Here is a 6,373-nt window from a genome sequence, read left to right on the forward strand (position 1 = left end):
ATTTAAGGAGCCATATCTCCGGAACCGTAAGTCATAGATTATATTTTGCCTATTTTTAAATTATGAGCCCTCTATTTTGATTACATGTCTGCGTCAAGCATATGGTATAACTTCTTAACAGTTACCATCCTTGGTATAAACTAAACACTTTCTTATCACTCCCGATCAGGGATTAATTCAGGAGGTAGCCCGGGGGAAATCTCTCCCCCGAAGAAAATCCATTGCCCCCCGGAGACACTTCCAAAATTTCAATCACAAAATGTAGAAATTACTTCATCCAAACTCCTCTCCTCCCAGGAGTTCTTCCCCCCGTTCCGGGGTGAATATGTCTGAATTCAACACTGTTCCCGATTACAAGCTTCCTATTGCTTGTTGATGTGCGTCCTTGCGAACTCTAAGTCAGCATGTATATGTGCATCTGTTAGTTTGACCTGCAATGTAGAACAAATAATATGAGTACAGTTACAGGTCTCTGCACTGCATTCCAGATCTAAAGTTGTTTTCAGGTTTGTTGCAGCAGCGAACGGGCTTGAAGTCGAAACATTTTCGTATCCCGCTGCCGCTTGCGGTCTACTCAGCTTCTGTTTAGTATGTAATGCCTATTCCCCTTCTACTTCGAATCGTTCAATTGAATATATTACTGTTTTAATATCCAGGTTCATGGTTCAAGCAACATGCTTTTTAATTATTCCAGCTTTCCATATGCAATTATTCTCACTAATAGCCTACCATTTTTAAATAAAAGCAATTAGACATGGACAGCAAATGTTTCTTTTTAAAGTTCATTCTGGCAATGCTCTTAGAGCATTCTCAACTGCTTTTTTTTCTTTCTTCTATGTACTACGAGGTACAAGTGTAAACTTTCAAGAATTTCCTTTCCCTCTCGATATCTCCTTCTACTCTGGTCCTACGAAAGCACCTACCACCTCGTCTCCAGTGGTACTTCCCGGTCTCCCCCTCTTACGCAACTATGCCATGAATTTATTTTAAAAGCATTACATTCTAAACGTAAAGAATTCTTAATTTTGAAAATAGGTTCTAACCAACAGCCACAAATACCATTGCCACGCCCCAGTGAAAGGATTGAGCATGTAAGCTTAATGGTATAAGCTAATTACGACAATGATTGCTGATAACTAATAATACTAGATTATAATTAGGGACAGCTGTATAGCAAGTTCCTAAAAATCCTTTGTGAAGGAAAATCTCCCGTAGGAGCTAAATTAATTACACTGTGGACTTGTAAGGTGTTTTGAGTTTTACGCCTCGTTCAGTAGCGAGGTTATATGAGACGTTGACCTTCTGATTAACATGGAATCTGAACCACATGAGCTCGCGCCGGGAGTTGAATGCGGGTCTCCCAAGCCAAATACGCGTACGCTAACCGCTTAGCCACGAAGGAGCTCTGCTGTGGACTTGTGTAGGCAATCTTATAAAACTTGAACATGTGAGAAACATTCTACCACAACAGAATGTCAGTAAATACATTTTTTTTCACATGGCAGAGAGTACACAGTTCACAATGCACTACTTGCATTCAACATAGCCTTTTAAAGTGTTCAGGCTGAACCAGGACCTTATCAGCAGCAATTGTGGCTAGAGTGCGGCTTTCAGTCTTCCAATCCCCCAAGTGTTCTACACGCAAGCACGCTTCTGAACTTGAATTATCTACCCGGAGTGTTAGAAGAATCCTTCATAGAGCTGTAAAATGCATCCTTATAAGATGTAGCTGGTGCAAGAGTTAAGTAAAAGAGAGAGAATGAAATATGAAAAAATTTATGTAGCAATATTCTGCAGAATATCCCTTCGACTTCTATTTTAATCTGAAGTGATGGTGCTCATTTTCACTTGTCCGATACTGTAAATAAACAAAATTTCCTCTACTGAGCTGCGGATAGCGTTCAGAATTTTCATCTACAGTTCTCGAGTGGCGGTGTGGTTCGCTGTTTCCGATTATGGTGTTCGAGGTCCCTACTTCTTTGAAAAACATGAAGTCATTACAGAGACTTTTGTTCAATATTATCGCGGGACTGAACTTTTTTGTACCGAAGTTGGATGACTTATTGTAAGATCATGACCTACAAAATATCTGCTTCCAACAAGATGATACTACGACCTAAATCTCTTGTCCTTGAATGGAAATTCTAAAACAAATGTTTTCTGATCATTTTGTCTGTGGGGTAATACGAGTGAGGCTCGTAGATGGCCTGATTTCACACCGTGCGAATTTTGTATGTGGGGCTACCTCAACGGAAAGGTGTACATACATCGTCTTTAAACTATCGATGAACTGAAGTCTGAGATTGCTGAAGAAATAAACTTTTCCCATGGAATATGACTCGCGATCATGACTAGCTTGTGAAACAGGCTCTCAAAATATTGAAAACGGAGCTGAGTATTTTAAAGGTGTTATTTTTAAAACTCATTGAAACAAAATTGCATTCTACGTACTGTCAAAAATAAAATAATTTTAACTTTATCTAGCTTTATTATTTTTCCAGGCATTTTTTAAAATCTCAATACGCCTTATTCTGTAATTTCGTATTGTGTTCAATGTGCTTCTATATAACTCAAATTTTAAGAAAATGTATACTCTTCATTAACAAAATGTTTGTCGTACAAGAATTTAGTTCAGCGACAAGTATCAAACAATGATAGAAATAAAATGTTACATCTAGCCGTGAACTTCCCAAATCTAAGTAAATGACAATATACTATTTCCTGTGGTGTTTGATAGAGCGTGAGATCGTGAGACCACATTCATACATGAATCATCGAGCTATAGTCGCAGAAGGGGTATCAGTGCGAGATGACACTACAAGATAAGAAATACCACGCTTAGCTCCTAAAATGTGTTGGAATACGAAATCAACTGTACCTAACACAGTCCGCGAATCAAGTTGTGGTTGCTGGTTACAACTTCAAAAGAGAGGAGTGGAATTTAAATACTTTTGTTGTCTTGGTATTTTTAAAACCAGTTTATATGACTGCTATCACCAACATGCAGGACGGGAAAGTTAAAATTGGTTATCTATTTCAGTAATACAAGCTTTGGTTGCCTCATGAGAAGAGAATGGAATATTGCATTTCAGCGGTTGCCAAGTGGCGGCCCGCAGACCAGATTCGGCCCGCTAATGGAATTGAATAATGTATGATTTGTTAACTTTTTAACTCCAAACGTAAGAGGCAGTGTTAGCTGACCATCAAAATATATCTGAATCGCGACTTGATTTTTAATTGTGAAAATATTTTCGTAACATTTCAGTTACCAAGGCCATGCTGCAAGTTGGCACTGGACAGACTGTTTGCAAAATAAAGTATCATATTGGTACTTTCAAGTGTTCGTTCTTTAGGCTTTAGTTGGCCTACTCACAAAAAAAGCAAGATATGTAGAACAACGAAGATTCAGAAAATGCACAATTTACACACATTTAGTAAACTCTGGCTTCAGAATGGAAGGAAAGTGGAAAAAGGTCCCCAGGTTTGATTCTTATTATGTCCTGACCTATGGTGCGTTAGAAACTGGCCATCATTATTCAATATAAATGAAAATGTGGATGAATGTGTCTCGTTTTGTGTGTTTATACTCCAACATAGCTCTGAAGCACCTGAAGCAATTTCAACCAATTTGGTGTACATATGACTTAAATCTGAAAAACAATATTGTAAAGGTGAAACTGAAATGTATTCCATAAATCTATTTAGCTCGTGTCAAAAACGGACATTTCATGTGGTAATATAACAAATGCTTATTTTTCATAATATGTCTCTCAAGGGAGTATGTAAACCCCATACATTCCTGGCGTACTCCTTTGGATAGACAAACAGTTTCTATATTATAATTCGCACCTTTTTCGTCTTTGTTTGTGAAGATAAACCCAAGGAAAACATGTAAGGATAAACTAGTGCGGGAGTCGATCGGCACTACTTTAAATTGTGAAACAAGAATGCTGACTGATCATCTATGTTAAAGGGTCCTAAGTATTTTAATTTCCTGTATGAAATGACTATCACATTTGTTAAAAATTTTAATCAGCGTATAATAATCGTTGGTGAAATGCAAATTGAAGTTCCTAAATTAGGTTGTAGTAAACGTAACACTCATTCTTATTTAGTATATCTCCACTAATTCACCTTGTAGAATTAATGCTTCTGAAACAAATAATAATGATAATAATAATAATGATAATTGTTATTATTTAAAACATCCTACATAAGTATAGTTTGTAGAAAACCTTCTAAAGCGTGACAATATATGTTTAGCTTACCATAGATAAATTTCTTAGCCTTTACATTGATATGACTTGCCCTTCACTAGGAAAAAAATATCGTTGTTCTCTAAGTTACTTAGAAAGAACACTATTATCTAACAGTCTTTTACCTTACATATAGTTAGTTTCTTCTTATCACTAAATAGAGGTATCAACTAGTGTAAAATGTTGAACCTTTTTGAACTCGAGCTGACCGTAGTGTCCCAAAAATGCCAGAGTATATGGGTTGCAGCGGGTTAAGTTTAACGTCATTTGACAGGTGACATTTGATGCTACTAGAGTGAAAAAAAGTGTTTTGCAATCAGATTTATGGTATTGCGCTATGAAAGTCATGAACCTCTAACAAAACAGCCACAATTTACTATTTTGTTTCAATAAAGGCACGAATGATGCGCAGGCCTGTAAAGAAATTTTGTATGTTCATGGGTAAGATAAGTTATCAAAACCAACCGAAAGGTTGCTCATGACAAGTCAAGAAACTAAAGACGTTTCAGGTGGTTTCATTCTAGGAATATTGATGTCCAAATTTCCACTCACAGAAGGCGAAATTAAAGAAAACATGTATGCTAGTCTGCTTTTGGTGAAAGTCAAGCAAGACTGGTGTGTAAAAAGTCATGACATTATCCCTGACCTAATCATTCATCACCAAACGTGATAAACCATTTGGAGAAAGCTGGCTACAGGAAAGAAGCTTCCCAGATAGCATGTTTGCTTGCCGCAAGCTTGCCTGCCGCTTTTATTTGATTTTATTTCGCTTTGGCTTATACACAAAAGCTTATTTCTGCTTAGCGCAAGCTGCAGTGCGGGCAACCCACGCTTCACTTTCGAGACGCTTTTCTTTAGATTGAAGTAAAAAGCCAGCGCGCGTTCGATTTTCAGTTTTTCTCAAAAACCACGTGACGCTGACCTCTTAACTTTCGGCGACAAGGTAGTGTTCGCGTTGTTAGCGTCTTATTAGCATTCAGCTTGAATAAAGGACAAACTTAATTATTTTTTTTAATTGTGCCGTCTAGTACTCTAGTACTCTAGTCCCACGTACCTATAATGTCGCTCTTTATTTCTTCATATTTCAGTAACCATGAGGCATAACGAATTGTAGTAATTAGGTATAAAGGATAAATGTGAACATAAATGGCAGCAGGTTTGAGCCTACTTATTTCGCAAAAGAATACAGAACTGTTGGAGATATTTTAATATAAACTTCAAATTTAACTTACAGTATAAACTTTATCTGAACGCTGTGTTTAAAGTATAAACATTTTTCTGCGTTTTTATATAAAAGGGTAGAAATTTCAAGTACTCGTGGTTAATATAGCAACATATTAGATATTTGTAAGAAGCAACGACGCGTTGCTAGTCACAACTAAAACGTAACAATTATGCTTATTTTGATGTTTTGCAGAAGCGGCTCGGAAACTTGGGTGTTTTCACGGTTGTGCATTTGCTTCAATAATTGGGAAGTTGAGGGAACAATATATTCTAGCATAGATTTAGTCACACGGTTAAATTATGCTGATTTCTTACTGTTTTATCTAAATTCGCTTACTGCAAGCTTCCATATAAATTGTTTGGCGTGTGTTTCGCTTGCAATAAGCTTCTTAAAGCTTGCCATTGATGAAAATACGCTTATAATTGGTTTGCGTTTGAGATAATTTGGCTTGTGTTTAACTTGTGAAGACAAGCTTGCCCCAAGCCTTGCCCAGATGTAACTAACTAGCTTGCCACAAGCTTAAAGCAAGCTAATTGGCTTGCATAGTATAGCTTGCGGCAAGCTAATTCACCTTGCGACAGCAAGTTTATGGCAACTTGCAGCAAGTTTAAATTGCTGTCTGGGTTAACATATGAGTGCCACATTATCTAACTTAAAACATTTACTCAATCGAATTTCTATCTATGCATTTCTACTGAAATATAACGAACTGGAGCTATTTTGGAAACAATCTTATCCCCCCTTTCTGGTTTCTTTACAAAGCTCTTTAAAGTTGATTAGCTATTTCCTTAACTCACTGCTATTTTCAAAATTTGGATTGCTTTATAGAATTTAACTGATTTTAGAAGAAAACAATATATCTAGATTGAGAAGAAGCGACGCTTCTACAGAT

Source organism: Thermobia domestica, chromosome 10, assembly GCF_964235325.1.
Source record: "Thermobia domestica chromosome 10, izTheDome1.hap1.1, whole genome shotgun sequence".
Lineage (NCBI taxonomy): Eukaryota > Metazoa > Arthropoda > Insecta > Zygentoma > Lepismatidae > Thermobia > Thermobia domestica.